A 20,243-nucleotide genomic window follows, 5' to 3' on the forward strand; every position below is an offset into this window, starting at 1 on the left:
AATGATTATCTTATCTTTCATCCTTATCATATCCTTGTTTTTCTATAGTTTTACTCTCCAAAAGTGTATCCTTATATAACAGTTTCATTTGCCCATTTTTGAAATTTTTTTAATAAATGGGATCATAACTGCATGTACTGTTTTTTGCTCCATGTTGTTGTTTGTAGCTGTAGTTTGTTCATTTTCATTTCTGCACAATTTTCCATTGTATAAATATACCACAATTTATTCCTCCATTGTACAGCTAATGAATATTTATGATGTTTCCATAATGAATAATGAATATTTATGTTTCCATTTGGGGGGCTACTGTGAACAATGCTGTTGTGAACGTTGTTAAACATGAACTGTAATAAATATAAGCACACAATATATTCCAAGGAATGAAATTGTTGTGTCATAGGACATGAACACCTTCAACATCACTTATTAATGCAAACTAATTTCCAAAGCAGTTGTGCCAGTTTCAATCACTACTAGAAGATATGAGAGCTCCTATTGCTTCTTATCCTGGCCAACCCTTGAGTATTGTCAGACTTTCTAATTTTTGCAAATCTAGTGGGTGTATATAGGTATCTAAATCTGTGTGGCCCTATTAGAAATGAGGTTGAGCACCTTTTTCATATATTTCACCAATCATTTGCATACCTCTTATGAAATGCCTCTTCACCTTTTTTGCCCTTTTTTTCCATAGAATAGTATACTTGAGTAGTGCTATAGGTTTCAAATATCTTTATCCATTCTGAGTATTATCATTTCAGCCTTTTTATAGCATATTTTTGTACTTACTTTTAATGTAGTCAATTTTTTTCCTTTATGTTTAGTGCTTTTTGTAACTTGTTTAATTAAGGTCATTTCTTAACCCTTCAAGTATTCCCTTATATATTATCTCCTAAAAGCTTTCTAGTTTTGACTTTCACATTTAGGTCACTAATGTACCTGGAATTGATTTTGTCTATGGTGTAAGGCTGAAGTCAATACAGTTTTTTCTATATTGATATCCAATTGTTCCAGCACGATTTATTGTGAAAAGAACGAAAAGAGATTCTTTGGTGTTTTTTTTTTCTTTTCTTTTCTTTTCTTTAACGTAGGTGTAGGAAACCACTGGCCCTAGATTCAATTATTTTCAGCACATAGAGAAGGTTACAAGAGGGGGTTCTACTTATTCCAATAGATGCTAAACTCATCTATTGATGAGTTTGATTTTTACATTGTTAGTTACAACTGTTAGTTTGTACATTTGTAACTGTTAGTAATGTAAACAGTTTACATTGCAATAATCTTTAAAAAGGCTAAATGTAGAAATAGGGTTTTCTATCTAAAACTGAGATCTAGCATGCCTTATACATAGTCTAGAAAATGGAAAGACAGACAGATATCCCTGGGTTTAGCCAGGCACAGTGGAATTGTCTATAGGCCCAGCTACTTTGTAGGCTGAGGCAGTAGCATCACTTGTGCTCAGGAGTTCAACTCCAGCCTGGGCAACATAGCAAAACCTCATCTTTAAAAATAAAAAGAAATATATTCTTGGGCTTATTATTTTAAATTTACTCAAATTCTACAAACATTTAAAAGTAAAATATGTACTAACAATTGTTTTATGCCTAAGGTTACACTTGTTTAATTCTATCCTTGATTATTTTTACAATCTTTGTAAATAAATTGAGTTTTGAGATTTTTACTCTGAGGTTTTGGCAGAATTGAGGCTATATTTCTATCTCATGGACTCCATCCTATTGTCATAATATCTTCCTAGTTGAATCTTCTATATAACTACCCAGTGGTCAACTTATTTGAAGAGCTCCACATTTAGCAAAAATTTGCCCGATCCCTATTTCTTCCATTCACTGAACATTGTCTACATGGAAGGCCCATCCAGAGCTACCTGATCCATTTTCCTTCTCTCTTCTCTTCTCTTGACTCCTCTAGTCTTGCCTTCTTCACACTCAACCCCTAAGATCTTTTCATTCTTCCTGATGTCCTAAATTTTATGTCCCCCTCATCATCTCCCCGCTCTTTTGAAGAAACAAGTTGATATTATAAATCATAAAATTGGCCACAGGAAAGTAGAATAAACTATCAACTTTCTTCAGATATAATACCTCCATTGATGTGTTTGTACTTTTGGAAGCCACTTTCCATTGCTATTTCTGTATGCCATAAACAACTAGCCATAATAATGATATAAAATAAAATGTTTGTTAACACTACCAAGTAGCATTTTGTTCTCATTTTAAAGTGGTTGAGTCTAATGTTTCTATATTTCTCTCTTAAGAAATAACCTTAGTCATGTTGCTTATTTACTCACAGATGATCCCAAATGTATTAAAACACACATACACTCCTTCTCTCTACTTGAGAGGAAACAGAACCACTTCTAATAAATTATGCATTTAAGAGAGTTTTATGTTTCACTGTTTAACATGGAAAGGTAAAAATATTTTGGTCACTTCATTTTCTTCATTATTCTTTTTTTTTAGTAGAATGAGTAAAATTCTGTGTCTCTGCTTATTCACAGTTCTCAGCATGTGAATGGGGTAACACCTTTGTCCCTAGATTTTTTTCTAGTATAGCCAGTCATAATTTTGAAGTCTTTCCTTTATTCAATCCAGAGAGGTTTATTTTTCATTCTGAAGAATTATGACTGATGATCAAAAAAACTTAGTTATGCCTAGCAAAATTCTATTATCTCATTTCCCAAGAGATACTTGTGAGTCCTGCCCCACAAGCAGCCAGGATACACAAGAACTTTGTTTTAAAGCAGTTCCACATGAATGCCTGTTTCTCCCTTGTGCTCTCCATGGCTGGGAATCACCTCTTTGAAAAACACAATGCCATGCTGAATGTGCATTTTTCATTAAAATGTGACCTGTTTCCAGGCTGGTATCTGTGCTCCAATTCAACTAACCCTTTGGCCAAATTCACACCCACATATTTTGGACATTCTTCTGGCCTAAAACTGCACCCAGAGCATCTGTTCTGTACAAAGGATTAATGGGGAAAAAAAATGTGTGTGCAGATCAGAAGCCAGGCTGGCCACTGCACACCCCTTCTGATGGTTGGTCAGACCACAAACTATAGGGGATGACTATCAGTCATGTGGAATATATGGTTTACTTTAAATCTTAGAGCTTTGAAATTTCCAGATGGGAAGCTAAGGGGGAAAAAACAAAAACAAAAAAATCTTGAAAACATTTTTTTTCTTTCTATTTTGGTTCTTTGTCATTTGATAACCTCTTGTGGTTTCTAATACTAAACTCTTAAAGAAAGTCTTTTCCTTAGGATGTTCTATTATAATCAAGAGTCTAAGAAATACGTGGGATTTTTTTCATAAGTGGAAAAAAACAAGGAAAATACAGTTGTTAAACCCCAAAAATAAGGGGGGAGCTATTTTCCATGGGCATGTGTTCCCTGTTTTAAAAGATTTTCCTCACTAACGCTCTGTTTCTAGTGCAAGAAAAAGAAAGAAAAAAGAGTAAATATTAAAAAAAGAAAAACAAATTAAAAAAAAGAAAAATAAATAAATAAAAGATTTTCCTTATCCCAGAACTCTCTTTTCCTCCTTTTCTTGCATCACCTCTAGGAAGGGAAAACAAACAAACAAAAAAAACCATAAAGGAAACCAATTCAGGAAAGTGGAACTTAAGGAAAATATATTTTTAAACTATAGGTGTTGGTATGAATATATACTGGGTTTTTAAAAATTAATGGCATGCATAACGAGGACACTAAAGACTAGTGACTAGACATCATTCTCTAATAAATCTCCTATGTTAAATTACATATTAATAAATCCTCAGCCAAATTTTCATTTTGTGCATAGAGAGTTCAATGGTCATGAAGATAACCAAAGAAGCCTTCTCTAGTCTTGCCTAAGAAACTCAGGGAATATATATGGAGAGAATTCCTCATTCATAAGCAGAGGTATAACATTTCTCTCTATTCCTCGGCTTATATACCAGGGCCTTTTGTCACCCAGGCTGGAAGGAACCAACACTTTCAAACATGCTGCAGTAGAACCCAGGGAGTTCTTTTGACCAAAACAATGAGCACTCTCTATTCTGGCCACCATGTTGTAGCCATCTCTCTAAATGTCTTGTCAGTGACCTTGACTAATTAGATGTCCTGCACAGCATTGTGCACTTGGAAAAGATAATGTGATTGCCTCTGATTCCTCCTTCCAGTACCTCAAAACAGAATTGAGTTTCTTTTCCACCTCCTCACCCTCCACATTTAGATAGGGAAATATAAGCCCTAAGAGACGATTGATTAATGTGGCAGAGGCGATAGCAAAACTACTTTGGAAATTTTAGGTTCCTACTCTTTCCCCCAAGGGTGAGTTAATAATGACAGAGCTTTGTAAGAAAGCAATTTCAACTACAACTCATCCCCACAGCATTGACCAAATGACACAGTGAAAATAATGCTACAAAAATATAACTAAAGTAAAAGAGCAAATACTACTCCCCAAAATATGTCTTTCTGTTCCCGACCCAGCAGAATTCCAGTGCGGCTTCAGTTCATTGTGACTCTAATCTCTTAAAACAGGGAACACGTGCCCACACAAAATAGTTTGCAATGTTTGTCTTTTTCTTTGCAGTCAGACACTGGCTATTTACACTTTAAATATATTTCACTATTTTTTCCATGTTTTAGTTTAAATTGACACCTTTCAAAGATTAGTGACTATGGATGGGACACTGAATTAACAAATCTAAACACTTGCTTTTTTTTCCAGTTGGCAGAGAAGAGACCGCTGCTTTGCTGAAAAGTATTATCCCATAGCACCCCCTTATGGCAAAATGCACTAATGACGTGATTCCATGGAAAAAGTCAAAAAGTGTTTCAATAAAAGATAAATACTGCTTTTCTACTGTTAAGAACTTTTCTCCATTTTTGATAGGAAATTAGAAATCACCTTGCCACCCAAAAGAATAATCTCAGGCAGGGTGTGGTGGCTCACACATGTAATCCTAGCACTCTGGGAGGCCAAGGTGGGGGAATAGCTTGAGTTCAGGAGCTCAAGACGAGCTCTGAGCAAGAGCGAGACCTGGTCTCTACCAAAAAGAAAAAATATCAGAAGAATAATCTCAGTCCACTTTATAAGTAGATTTATTTACTATTCCAACAAATATCCTCTTTCATCCTAGAAGGACATCGAACCCTATACTTTAGATTCAATCATGGCAAACCTAAACTAACCCAGATTTATACTCCTGATGAGCTTAATTCCCAGATGGATTTCTTCCACCACCAGCTGGACCTGAAAGTACTTTGTGAAGTGTAGTCTTTCATTAAACCATTCACACCCACTAACCCCTGAACTCTTCTTGGATGCCAGCTTCATAGCCAGTTCATGTTATGAACGCCATATGAGCTGTTATTCACTAATAACAGTAAGCTGTTATTCACTAAACAGGATCACTGATTCCTATTGTTTAGATTATGAATGGCCACAGCTGTAAACATGGTTCTCTGGAGGGTTTTTGCTGCAGCTGGAAAGACAAGAAATGAGATAATAATTCTGACCCAAACAAGCAAATGTCTATAATAATTTAGTATGTCAGGAAATTCACACATAACTTCCTTTTCCTGTTATTTTTTAACCCATATTTATACTTCTCAAGTATCCTATATGTCTTCAGAATAAATTTCTATGCTCTTGTATCAAACATTAGAAAAAGGCATCAAATTTAAGCAAGCTTGGACAGGAACTAATATGATAGGACTTGGTTTAAAAGCATCTTTAAGTGCTAATCAAAAGAATAGTATTAGCTATTGAGTTTCTCTATTTCTTTGAGAAAAACACTCTTATTATTAATCCATAATTACCTTATGCTGAAGGCACAGTATAAATACCACCATAACAGGGTTCCTATAAGGTCGGCTCTAAGGAAGCCTGAACCCTACACAGTTAGATGAGATCTAGGTGTTAAACATGGGACCAGAGCCAGGGGGTAGCGATTTGAGAAACAGGCTCACAGGTACAAGACTAAATACCAGGATATAGAGGGCCAGGACAGGAGGGATTGTAATGAGACAAAAGGCTCAAACCAAATGTCCAATCCAGTCATCCCACCATAAGAGTGGCCAGCTGCTTCCAGAGTTTGGGTCTTCATGAACAAAGTTGGGGCAGGGTATCCTCCCTAAAGCATCCAGGAATAAGAACATCCTGAGAGTTAAGTCCAAGTACAAGTCCTTAAAGAGTTCTAGGAATTGATTCAGGTGAATCAAGACCAATGCAGGTCCAAAGGGCAGGAAACATGATCCAGAGCCAGAAAAGGTAACACAGTGGACCCTGGGCAATGATTGTGAATGAATCTTATGGGTTTTTTTGTTGTTGAGTAGGGCTGGATGAAAGGTACAGAGTGAGGGTGAGAGAGACACCAAGAGACTGAGAGATTGAGAAACTTTTATTTCCTTAGAATCTCCTTTCCCCACCAACATATATACACACATGTAGACATACTGCCAAGCAAAGTGCCTTACCTATAGAAGGTATTCAGTAAATATTTGTTAAATTAAGAAAAAAACTTAAAATAAATGTCAGTATTCCCTAGAGTTCTATCTTTGACTTTATTCTCTTGTCACTTTACACATCCATGCTGGGTGACCTCTCACCTCCACCTGTATTTTACAAGTACCTCTCTAGCACTAATGACTCCAAAATCTCTGTCTTCAACCCTGACTTCTTGCCAATCAGATAAATTTATCTGAATAATGCGGAGGTACCAGATTTACCAGGTCCCAAAAGGAATTCATTAATTTGAGTTGTGACTCCTTCCTCCAGATCCTCTCTTCAAGCATTTGTGAATCACTTATCGATCCAGTTGCTCCAGTTAGAAATCTGGAAGTCATCTTAAACTTTTTCCTTTTACTCATGCCACCTAATAATTACCAGATGCCATCACGTCTGATTCCTCATCTCTCAAAATCAACTGATCTTTTTTTTTTTTTGGACAGGATCTTGCTCTGTTGCCCAGGCTGGAGTGCAGTGGCATGACTATAGCTCACTGAAGCCTTGAAATCCTGGGTTCAAGCAAGCCTTCTGCCTCAGCCTTCTGAATAGTTGGTATTATAGGCACACACTACCACACCCCACTAATTTTTAAGATTTATTATAGAAAAGGAAGTTATGTGTGAATTTCCTGACATGTAGAGATGGGGTCTTGCTATGTTGCCCAGGCTGGGCTGGAACTCCTGGCCTCAAGTGATACTCCTCAGCTTGACCTCCCAAAATGCTGGGATTATAAGTGTGAGCCACCGTGCCTGGCCTAACCTCTCATTTTTATTTCCCCTGCCACTATCTTAATTCAGGTCCTGTATTACTGTGATAACATTTTAGTACTGTTGCTTCTAGCTTCCAGCCCTCACCTTATCCCAGTCATAATCTGCATCATTTGGGGACTTTTCCAAAAGGCAGATGTTTATGCTTTTATCCTACATAAAATTCTTCACTAGTCCCCCAACAGTTATAAGAAAAAAACCTAGATGCCACAGCATGGTATAAAATACACACTGGCTTTTTTCTCCATCCATCCATCCATCTGTCCAACAAATATTTTTTTGTATAAATATTACATTATATAAATATATATACAAGAGCACCTTTAGCACTCCAGATACTGTGCTAATCACTGGGAATACAATGTTGAAAAAAGACAGAACTAATCTGTGCCATCATAATCTACTCTAGTGGGAGAGACTAGCCAGTAACCAGAACATTGCAATCATCAATAAGTGCTATGAAGGGAAACCAACTCAATGCTGGGAAGGAATAGGAAGTCATCATAGAGGGCATTTCACCTCAATTCATATCTGAAGAATGAGTGAGAGTTAGCCAAAAAAAGGAGGATGGTCCAGGCAGAGGGAACAAAGGCTCACAAAAGAGGAGATCTTGGTGTGAAGGGAAAGAATTAAGACTGGAGATACAAGCAAGAATAAAATTATGTAAGCCAGGTGCGGTGGCTCATATCCGTAATCCTAGCACTTTGGGAGGCCAAGGTGGGAGGATTGCTTGAGCCTAGGAGTTCACAACCAGCCTGAGCAAGAGTAAGACCCCATCTCTATTTTTAAAAACCCCACAAATTAGCTGGGCGTGGTGGCACGCACCTATAGTCCCAGCTACTGGGGAGGCTGAGGCAGGAGAATCACTGGAGCCCAGTGTTTGAGGAGTTGAGGTTGCTGTGGTCTATGATGATGCCACTGCACTCTAGCCCAGGTGACAGAGTAAGACCTTGTCTCAAAAAATTAATTAATTTAATTAAATCAAATTAAATGGAATAATGCAGGTCTGGAACTCACCTGTAGGTGTTTGGACTTAGTCCTAAGGGCCATTAAACAGGTCTAAGTGAGGGAGAATGACTTAAACCGATTTGTGTTTTAGAAAGTCACTCTAGCTGTTACATGGAGAATGGCGTGAGGACAAGGGGCAGGACTGAAATCCTCCAGAACAGATATTTAGGAAGTGGAACCAATGAGACTTGGTAATAGATTGGATGGAGTAGGGAGGAGTGAGGAAGAGAGAGAAGCCTCTTGAATGGCCTCTAGGTTTCTGGGTTCCACTGAAGATGTGGCGCTACCATTCTCTAAGTTGGAAACAGAGAAGGAGGAAGTTGTTTTCTGTGATGTGGAGAGATGATTAATTCAATTTTGGAGATACTAGTTTGAGGTTTGAGTGCCTACCAAGCCATCCAAATGAAGATGTCAAGTATTTGGACAAAGGTCTAAAGCTCAGAAAAGCAATCTAGAGATAAAAGACTTGAGAGTCAGCTATGGGTTTGAATAAGAATTCCAAAATTAACATGAAGAATGAGATAAAGACAAAGATCTATACAAGGTTGAAGCCGGGCAGGGAAAAGAGGATCAAAGGAGATAAAAATTGATTTAAGCTGGAGGTAAGAACTTATTAATAGAAATCAGCATACAGATAGATGGTAATGAAGCAGGCAAGTCAGCATATGAGATCTTTCAGGGAGAATGTATAGAATCTAGAGAAAAGAGCTAGGACAGAGCCCTGAGATACTGGAAGACCTCAGGAGTAGGTAGAAGAGAAGCTCTCAAAAGAGACTGAGAAGTGGATAAAAATACAGGAAGAAACAAAGAGCACTTTATCTTCCAACATTCCTACATTGCATTCTTGATTGTAGCCATACAGAACTGCTCATGATTCCTTGGCTATTTCATCCTCTCACTATGCTTTTGACAGCATTTCCTCTATCTAATAAATACAAACTCCTAGTCTTCCTCCTCCAGCTACTTTCAATAGAAATTTCTGCAATGTCCAATATCTATGCTGTCCATTAAAGCAGCCACTAGCTGCATGTGGCTACTGGGCACTTCAAATGTGGTTAGTGCAACTAAGGGCCTTTAAGTACCTTAGATAGCCAATGTGGCTAGTGGCTACCATATTGAAAGCATACTAGCTTACCCAAATGTTACTTCCTTTATGATGCTGCTCTGTCCCCATCTTCCCTCCCAGCTAATCAGCTCATTCTTAGGCCACTGCAGCACTTTATTGAAGAACCTGTCAGAAGTCATCAAATTGTATCATAATTTTTTTTGCCAGAGCTGATACTGAAAACAAAACTACCTCTCAGACTTTTTGTGAAGATTAAGAGAAATGTTTATCCCTGAGTTGGAACTTTAAAAATACTAGTCTCCTATTCCTCCCACCAAAAAGTCCTAGGACTCAAAACAGAACATCAAATGTAGAATACTCACTCCATGCATTGTCTAAAAGTTTCATCATGACTTCAAATTATTCTTACTATTCGTTATCCCAAAGAGACCACTTTCATGTTTACTAAAATCAATACTTTGTGTTGGTCTATCCATACCTAATCATTGGTCTGTCTCTAGAGAAATGTTAGTTCCAGGGTACTCAAGTTCTCTTGAAGTCACTTTTAAGCAGAGATGAATTTTGCTTCTTCCAAATGTACTTCTCTCACCTGCCCCAGCCTTGACATTGAGGCTGACCTTGCATCCCAAAGAACTTCAGGGTCCAGGGGAACTGAACAGCACATCTAACTTCACTGGTTTGTCCCTCCACCAGCAATGACAGCCCCTTATTCCAGAATTTCCTATAAACTTCCAGGAAAGTCCACCAGAGGTCACTTTACTGCTGCATGCAATGGATGGGAATTTCACAGCTCTACTTACTCTAAAAAAGTTATGAGATAGCAGAGTGGTGGTGTTGAAGTTCTAAGAAAACATGAGAACAAATTGGAAAGTAATTCCATCTTCCCCTTGCTATAGCACACAGTTCTCCCAGAATTTAAAAAATATGGGACTGAAAGTGCTTATGGCAATTATGGAAAATTGAAATAAATTCAGTTTGTTTCTCAAATGCCACATTCTCTGCTGATGTTTTCATACTAGATAGGAACCCAGAACTCCAGAAGTACGCTAGAGCAGGCAGGACTAGTAATTTGGAAATGGAATATTTGTGGGTATCAGATGGTTTCTGAACCTTAACTATTGTGTGCATTATTCTGAGGAAAGAACCTCAAAAAGGTTTAAGAGATAAGAGAAAGAAATCTGATTCAGAACCACTGGAAGAGCTTTTTTTTTATTTTTCCCCCCATTATTTTCTGACACCAGGAAAATTCAAGGAGAAATGTGGACTTAGAAATCCCCTCAAACACTAAGATTATCTCAGCCAAAGGCGGATCAAGGAATTGGTGGTTAAGCCTCTGTTTTTCAGAAAGGGCCTGAATGGCAGAACTGAAAGGCAAGCAAAGCCTCAGCATTCACCACCAGGCTAAAAGGAACAGAATAAATGATAATTGTCAGTAGTTAAGGCAGAAAGCAGGCTGAAAACAAAAAGAAGATAAATGAGAATGGCTCACCGGGACCTGAAACCCCAGTCACTAGGGACAAATGGGGATCATTGGCATAGAAAAAGGGGTGGAACCCCCCAGTGTGATGCAGATTTGTTTGAAGCTGGGTGACCAGCTCCTGGAGAAGGGAGTCCCCACTGGCCAGCTCTCCCCTCCCCCACAGCTCAGTGTGAGCTCACAATACCTCATCCTACAGATGGCAGTTTCCTCACAAGGACTCAATTTGACCAAAATGGAAAGCTTTGGATGAGCCGAGCCTTCCCATGGTGTGAAGTCTGAGAATTCAGAAAAGTCTGAAGTGTAGACAGGTGAGGCCTCAAGGAAAGAGAATTCGGGGAACTATCATTTATTTCTGTTCCTTTCAGGAGAGGTTTGTTCTTTAATGTGTACTTAAGACATTTTGGGGAAGTTTGGAGCTTTGGAAATAAGGAGTTTGGTTTTGACTGACCGTTATTCTTGACCTCTCCCATCTATCAGTTAAATCTGACTCATTAACAATATCTAGCAAAAATCCTGCTCATTTGAGGATGGTGCTAGGTGTCCTTATACCTAACTGTTCTCCTGAATCCTTTGGGAAAATGACCATATCTTCTCATCTTACCACCGGGCCCCATCAGGACTTACCAGGCTTAAGGGAAGAATTGTGTTTGATGCTATGTCTTAGAGGTAAGCAAACTATAAATCCTAGAGGGAAACTGTCTTAAGGAAATTAGAGGCACAGTCCCGCTTTGGAGCAGCTTGTCATCCATACAGTCCTAAAGGTACTAACAAGTTCTTTTTAAATCAAAGGATCAAACAGGCACCACTGTCTGCAAGGACACGGGAAAAAATGAGCCTAATTCATACTTTGAACCCAGTAACATCCAGTAGACTATGCAAGCAAATAGGAACAAAATCAAGGGACTGCAAGACTGCTTCAAGCTCCCAAACTAGTTCTGTGGCCTTCTCTGGTCTCTTACCTTTACCATATGTCATGCAGCATATTATGGTGAATAGAGCAATGGTTTAAAGTCCAGGCACTCACCCCTTGGGAACTCTGAGTTCTAATGCCAATGTAGCTACTTCCGAGTTGGGTGATTTTGAAAAGTTATTTAACCTCAGATCTGTAAAATGGAAATAATAAGATCTACCTTTTAAGGAGTAACATTGTAGGTGCCCAGCAAATGCAATATGTGTGTGTGTGTGTGTGAATTATCCTAGTCTCCCTCTGAGATGAGTAAGATAAAATATAATATACTATACAGAAAGCACTTTGAAAAATAACAGTACTATATAAAGAACAGTAATTAATAAATCCATAATAATAGTATAAAGCATATCAAGAGCTCACTTTGGCTACCACAACAAAATTAGGCTAACACTTGTTTCGAGTCTATTGACATTGCTCTTTTAATTACTTGTAAGACCAATAAGAAGCTACCAGAAGACTAATTTCCACTAAATATCAGAAAAGTTATGAACAGTGATCCTAAAACAGAAGGGCTGCTTTAGGAAACTGTGAGTTCCTTATTACTAGGGGTAGGACTTTAGACAGAGGAAGAAGGTTGGGGGTGAATGAGAAGGACTTCAAAACGTTCAGGTCAACTACTGGCCTGGACTTTATCTTTGCTAGAGAATTACAGAAGGAAATTCTACTTCAAAACTACACTCTTAACCTACCTACACTCCTGCTCAACTTCCCAATAAGCATCTTTCCTACACTGGTTGCACTAAAGATAAAAAATGTTTACATTTCCTGCTTATTTGCAATTATCCTAAAAGCATTAAGTTATAAGGTCCAGAAACCTAGCTCCATGAGACAGTGGCTTAAAAAGCAAAGTTACATTAATGATACATAAAAAGTAACATTGTAGCATTTTTCAGATTGGTCAAAAACAAAAACAAAACTTTATGTATATATTTGAATTTAATTCTCTAGTTTATTCTCTTAATGAACTACTTGCCTTTTTTTTATAAGAATTCTAAGAAAAGCAAATATATTTGTCACAGCATCTGAAGGCCTATTTATATAAGTTTTTAAAAGTTAAAATAAGCAAGAAAGCTTGGCAAAGTCTGCATCTATAGTCCTAGCTACTCAGGAGGCTGGGGCAGGAGGATTGCTGGAGCTCAGGAGATAGAGGTTGCAGTGAGCTATGATGATGCCACTGCACTCTAGCCTGGGCAACAAAGCAAGACTCTGTCTGGAAAAAAAAATTTTTTTAAAAAAGCTGTGCCTGGGAAGAGAGTCCTCTTTGAGAAAACATAGTTTCTGGAGGAAAAACATGAAGTGGGAGACAAGAAGATGCCTGTCCAACCAACCATATTGTCTAAATCAATCCTGGCAACTAATAAGATGCAGCTATCACAGCCAGCACAAGTACAGCCTCACAAAAACAGATTGGTAATAAAATACTTCAGGGAACCAAAGCCCTTAGAGAGAGTCCAAGACAGCCCAGTGTACCATCAAGTACCATTGCTCTTTGGCTGACAAAATTACATAGAGGTTCTTATGTTAAATCTTTCTAAACAATAGCTACCTCCATCACTTGGTAAAACAGTTTCCAGCCCAAACTCTATAATCTGTTTTTGTTTTTTTTTTTTGAGACAGAGTCTCGCTTTCTTGCCTAGGCTAGTGTGAGTGCCGTGGCGTCAGCCTAGCTCACAGCAACCTCAAACTCCTGGGCTCAAGCAATCCTACTGCCTCAGCCTCCCGAGTTGCTGGGACTACAGGCATGCACCACCATGCCTGGCTAATTTTTTCTATATATACTAGTTGGCCAATTAATTTCTTTCTATTTATAGTAGAGACGGGGCTCACTCTTGCTCAGGCTGGTTTTGAACTCCTGACCTTGAGCAATCCGCCCGCCTCGGCCTCCCAGAGTGCTAGGATTACAAGCGTGAGCCACCACGCCCGGCCAATCTGTTTTTTTTTTTAAGACAGAATCTCACTTTGTTGCCTGGGCTAGAATGCCGTGGCATCAGCCTAGCTCACAGCAACCTCAAACTCCCCCTGGGCTTAAGCGATCCTCCTGCCTCACCCTCCTGAGTAGCTGGGACTACAAGCACGTGCCACCGTGCCCAGCTAATTTTTACTATATATATTTTTAGTTGTCAGCTAATTTATTTCTATTTTTAGTAGAGACAGGGGTCTCGCTCTTGCTCAGGCTGGTCTCGAACTCCTGACCTCAAGCAATCCTCCCGCCTCAGGCTCCCAGAGTGCTAGGATTACAGGCGAAGGCCACCATGACCGGCCTATAATCTGGAGTGATAGCATAAACTGTGCATTTTTTTCCAAGGGTTAAAAACAAGTCCAAGCTTAATTTCTCAAAATGCTTCAGGAAAAGATACCTGTTCATCCATTTCCCTGCCTCTCTATGATCACTCCTTTACACGGCTGATGACACTAAGAGCAGCAAACTACTCAGGTGGAACAAGCTGCTGCTGTGCTGTGGTTTTCAAGCCTCTCAAAATAAACAAACAGAAAATAAGGGAAAAAAATATTTTAAAGAATATCTGTCATCCTACCTGCAATGTCTATCTCTGGATCCTCCCCACTATCACTGTCTGGTTTTTCTGAAGCTTCTGGGTGATTTTAGACACTGATAAAAACAACTTCCTTGTGACTGATCTGACTGGTGATGGTGCAGAGAGCCACCCTGGAGAGCACAGCACACAAAGCACACAAGTGCTATACTCGCACACCATACACATGTACTCACACTTGTGTGTGCATGTACTCACAAGAGGGCCATCAAGACACAAAGGACATGCAGGAACAGCTGTATCATAGACTTACTGTAGAGATATGCCAGAGCATAAGCAAAAAGTTGTGTTAAGAGCTGAAGGGAAATATAAATAGCTCTCTTTCTTTCTCTGCCATTCTATTTTCATTCCTTGCCATGACTTCTAACAAGACTTTCATAATCAGTGATTCCTGGCCAAGAAAAAAAAAAGCAATATTACCCTATTCTCCAGTGGATTCAGATGAAAAAGGTAATAAAATCCGGTACAAATCCAAGAGGAGACATTGAAGAAGAACCAAGCTGGGTCTATAAGGAATTGTGTATAAGATGGCACATATATTTATGCTATATCAAGGGCACTATTGTCTTACAGATATGTTTTATTAGGAAAATGATAAAAATGATTTTTCTCTTTGTTTCTATGTTCTGCACTAGTCAGTTGGTTCAATAATAAATATGTGAGACCTTTTGTTTAAAAAAATAAAAATAAATGGACACTAATTGTCAAATGAACTTATGGAAAAAAATTTAGTATTAAGAGGCTGACTCAATGGAGATATCACTCTCATAAGACCAGTTATGTGGCCGGGCGTGGTGGCTCACGCCTGTAAATCCTAGCACTCTGGGAGGCCAAGGCAGGCCGGATTGCTCAAGGTCAGGAGTTCAAAACCAGCCTGAGCAAGACCCCGTCTCTACCAAAAATAGAAAGAAATTAATTGACCAACTAAAAATATATATACAAAAAAGTTAGCTGGGCATGGTGGCGCGCGCCTGTAGTCCCAGCTACTCGGGAGGCTGAGGCAGTAGGATTGCTTGAGCTCAGGAGTTTGAGGTTGCTGTGAGCTAGGCTGAGGCTACAGCACTCACCCTAGCCGGGACAACAAAGTGAGACTCTCTCAAAAAAAAAAAAAAAATCAGTTATGTATCTTTATTCAACAAACACACATAGCAAAAGTTCAAAAAGGTTGCCATGCAGACTGTTCATATACTAATTACCACCCATAGTAGCATCTTTTTTTAAAAAAATTATGTATTTACAGTGTACAACGTGATGTTTTAAAGTATACATTGTAGAATAGTTAAATCTAACTAATTGACGAATGCGCTATCTCAGTCATAAATTTTGTAGTGAGAATACTTAACATTCACTATCTTTGCATTTTTTCAAGAATACAATATATTGTCATTAACTACAGTCACCATGCTGTACAGTAGATCTCTTGAAATTATTCTTCCTATCAAACTGTAATTATATATCCTTTGATTGGCATCTCTTTTTTTTTATAACTATTTTGTCAATTCTTTTTTTTTTTTTTGAGACAGAGTCTTGCTCTGTTGCCTGGGCTCGAGTGCAGTGGTGTCAGCCTAGCTCACAGCAACCTCAAACTCCTGGCCTCAGCCTCCTGAGTAGCTGGACTACAGGCATGTGCCACCATGCCCAGCTAATATTTTTTTCTATATATATTTTTAGTTGTCCAGCTAATTTCTTTCTATTTTTAGTAGAGACAGGTCTCACTCTTGCTCAGGTTGGTCCTGAACTGACCTTGAGTGATCATCCCGCCTTGGTCTCCCAGAGTGCTAGGATTACAAACGTGAGCCAATGAGAGTGTTGCTCCATGATTTACCAAAGGCTGTCACATCCATTCTTTCATCAGATCCTTACCACAATTCACAGGAAGCTGAAGCACAGACATTACTTTTGTTGTTGACATTCAATTCATTCCCTTCCTTCCTTCCTTCCTTCCACAAAATATAAAGTTATATATTTTGTGCCAAGGACTGTTTCAGAAACTAAAAATTCAGCAGTGAACAAAAGTTGCTGCTGTCATACATTCTAGTAGGAGAGAGACAATATATAATACATATAATAAATTATATAAGGCCGGGCGCGGTGGCTCACGCCTGTAATCCTAGCTCTCTGGGAGGCCGAGCCGGGTGGATCCTTTGAGTTCAGGAGTTCAAAACCAACCTGAGCAAGAGCGAGACCCCGTCTCTGCTATAAATAGAAAGAAATTAATTGGCCAACTAATATATACAGAAAAAAATTAGCCGGGCATGGTGGCGCATGCCTGTAGTCCCAGCTACTCGGGAGGCTGAGGCAGTAGGATTGCTTGAGCCCAGGAGTTTGAGGTTGCTGTGAGCTAGGCTGATGCCATGGCACTCACTCTAGCCTGGGCAACAAAGCGAGACTCTGTCTCAAAAATAAATAAATAAATAAATAAATTATATAGTTATTTACAAAGTAATATTAGAATGATGCAATAATTTAGAAAGAAATACTATGGGAAAATAAATGAATCAGGGTAACAGAAAGTTCTAGGAGGCAGGTTTGATTTTAAATAGCAAAACAGCCCTAATTGACAAAGTGCCATTTGAAAGAGTATATCTGGGAGAAGAGTGGTCCATACAGCCTGTGCAAAGATCTCAGGGCAAGAGATCACCTGAACTGTTTGAGATGCAATAAAAACACACGAGTGATAAGGAGAATTATAAGAGATGAGGAAAGAGGAGGTAGAAGGGGACTTCAAGATTTCTTTCTTTTTTTTTTTTTTTTGAGAGGCAAGGTATCATTCTAGTCACAGGTGTGATCACAGCTCACTGCAGCCTGGAGCTCCTGGGCTCAAACAATCCTCCTGCGTCAGCTTCCTGAATAGCTGGGACTCCCACCTGAAATGGGAAGCCATTGTGGCTGTTATGGTAAGAAAAGGCTGAGGTGGGCAAGAGTAGAAGCAGGGAGACTGGTTAGAATGTTCTTACAATAAATAATCCATGCTGGAGATGGTGGCCGCTTGGCCCAGGCTCACAGCAGTACAGGTGTAGATTCGGGATGTATTTTGAAAGTAGAGCCGAAGGAATTCTCTGATGTGGTATGTGGGTGGTGGAGACAGAGGGTGCCAACGAAAGTGCTGTTTGGGTCCAAGCAACTAAAAGAATAGAGATGCCATTTACTGAAATGAGAAACACTAGAAAGAGCAGATTTGAAGAATTCTGAGTTCCATTTTGCACACGTTAAGTTTAGATGTCTATTCTCCAAGTGGAGATGCTGAATAAGCAGTTAGACATATGAGTGAGGAGTTAAGGGGAGAAGCCTGGTTTGGAGAAATTCAGGAATTGTCATTGTCATTGTCAATAATTCAGGAATTATTTAAATGGAATCCAAAACCTTGAGCACAGATGAAATCATTAAGAGAGTGAGAAAATAAAAGATAAGGACCAAAAACTGAGCCCTGGGGCTCTAAAACATAAAAAGGTAGGGAAAAGAGAAGGATTCTGTGAAGGGGCCTAAGAAGGAAGAACTGGTGAGAGAAGAGAAAAACCAGGAGGCCAGGGTGTTTGTGGGAGGCAAAGGGAAGGAAGTATTTCCTGAGAGAGGGAGTGATCAATTGTGTCAATGCCCCTAATAATGAAAACTAAGAATTAGCCACTGTATTTAACAATGTGGAAGTTGCTGTTACCAGGAAGCTCAACAAAAACTGCTTCTATGGAATGAAGGAGATGAAAACCTGATTGGAATAAGTTTAAGAGAAGAGTTGAAGAAAACAAGTATAGAATATTTTCAAGGACATTCCTTATCAAGAGAACAAAGAAATTCGACAATGGCTGGATGAGTTAGAGAAGATATTTTCAAGATGGGAGAAGCCAAGCACAGTTGTGCGCTCCTGCAGTCCCAGCTACTTGGGAGGCTGAGGCAGGATGACTGAGCCCAGGAGTTGGAGGCTAGCCTGGGCAATATAGTGAGACTGTTCTCTGGAAAAAAAAAAAAAAGAAAGAATAAAAAGAAACAGGTAAAATTAATTTTCCTGGCCTACAGAGGACAAAAAGAAAAAAAGGGAAAAAAAGATGAGAGAAATAATAGCCTGCTTCTATGTTACTGGTAATTATCCAGCAGAGAGGAAAATTAAGGCTGTAGGAGAGGGAGGATTACAAAGTACTTGAGAAGATGAGAGGGTATGCAATCTTATTCACAGATCATGGCATAAAAAACTGACTTATTCATACAACTAATAAATGGTAAAGCCTGCATTTGAAGCCAAGTCTTCAGTCCCATGCTCAGTATTCTTTCACTCCATCATGATGGAGGAGGCCTTGGTGTCACTCACTACAACATGCTAGGCAGACAATCATCAACCTCCAGACTAATAACACTGTTTCAGAGCACACCCAATTTCAGCATGTTGAGTATTTCTGTCATATTGTGTTAGGCACCAGGGTGGTAGGAATAGGGGAAGGAGGAATATAAAGTAAATGACTACAGAAGCAACCTAAGTGTTCATCAATGGACAATGGCTAAAGAAAAGTAAAATTAAGTTCCATTTAGAAGTCCCTTGGACTTATAGAGATCAGCATCTGTGGTCCAAGTATCTTCTTTCTTTTCTTTCTTTCTTTCTTTCAGACAGGGTGTCACTCTGTCACTGGGCTAGACTGCAGTGGTGTCATCATAGCTCACTGCAAACTCAAACTCCTGGGCTCAAGCCATCCTCCTGCTTCAGCCTCCCAAGTAGCTGGGGCTACAGGAGCGTGCCATCATGCCCAACTAATTTTTCTATTTTTGTAGAGACAGGGTCTCACTCTTGCTCAGACTAGTCTCGAACTCCTGACATCAAGTGATCCTCCTGCCTCTGCCTGCCAAAGTACTAGAATTACAGGTGTGAGCCACCTGGCCCCACCCCAAAGTTTCTTTTGCTAAGTGAGAATATTTGAAAACAAAGCATTTTCTTCTACCTAGGGTGTTCTTTTTAGGAAACCAAATCTCTGATGTATTGACTCTATAACAATTAACTGTGATGATAACTAAAAAAGAGTTAATATTTTGATGAAGAAGAGCAGCAAGAGCAGACAAATATAAGAAAGCCAAGATCTTTTTCCTCTGCCTGAAATTCTAATGTCTACTCAGCAAACTACTACTCAGTCTTCAACAGCCTTTTCAATATTAACTCCTTGTCAAATCTTCCCCTTCCCTACTCCATCTTCACCACCGCCTCATACTCTCCTCTGTATCCCATAGCATTTTGTAATCACCTCTATGTGATACTCTATTGAATTTACATGAGGGGAACATGATTACTGTTTCTTATCTTTGTGCTCCCAGTATATGACATAATGTCTGGAACAGTGATGGTGTTCAATAAGTGTTAACAGAATGAAGGAATGGATGAATGCGTCAGTGAATAAATAAAATTAAATGAAAAAGAAAAAAAAAGAACTAAGGGTTAGGAATAAAAAGAGGAATGGTTTCTCAACAACTAAGAGGTTTCCTTCTTTGGTAAAAGCCTTCCATTTTACAAAGGAAGAAACTTAAACTTATATTAGCTAAATGACGTATCTAAACAGGTACTATCAGAACCAGGACTAGAACAGTAGATCTTTTAGCCTCAACCAAGCTCCCTGATCTTTTTTCATTAGTATAACACTGACAACATTGTATCTTCAGTCTTCACCATCACATTAAGCTCTTTGAAGGCAATAATAACATCTTACCCATCTCTGATCCATTTCTTGATTACAATTATGAAAGTAATGAATATAGCCCCATGGTGCCATAAAAATAACCTCAAATTCATATATGTGGGCTTGCAATCCCCTTTAATACCACCTGTCTATATTAATTTCCAGACTGCCAAAGATATCTGAGTGAGCTTTAGTGAAATTGTGAAATAAGCCTGAGCTTTAGAACTAAGCA

The 20,243-nt window shown here is 38.9% G+C and overlaps 1 protein-coding gene and 1 long non-coding RNA gene across 2 annotated transcripts in view; one reads left to right on the forward strand and one right to left on the reverse strand.

The window, feature by feature from the left end:
• LOC142873346 (uncharacterized) overlaps window positions 1-20,243 on the reverse strand; it is a 167,429-nt gene that overhangs the window by 130,193 nt on the left and 16,993 nt on the right. The gene's annotated exons all lie outside the window — the stretch shown is intronic.
• The window catches only part of USP44 (ubiquitin specific peptidase 44), a 49,905-nt gene continuing 40,733 nt past the window's right edge, over window positions 11,072-20,243 (forward strand). The window contains exon 1 of the mRNA XM_012775302.3: window positions 11,072-11,149. The gene's annotated coding sequence lies outside the window, so the exon portion shown is untranslated. The remainder of the gene's footprint in view (window positions 11,150-20,243) is intronic.

The sequence above is a fragment of the Microcebus murinus genome, chromosome 10, assembly GCF_040939455.1.
Source record: "Microcebus murinus isolate Inina chromosome 10, M.murinus_Inina_mat1.0, whole genome shotgun sequence".
Lineage (NCBI taxonomy): Eukaryota > Metazoa > Chordata > Mammalia > Primates > Cheirogaleidae > Microcebus > Microcebus murinus.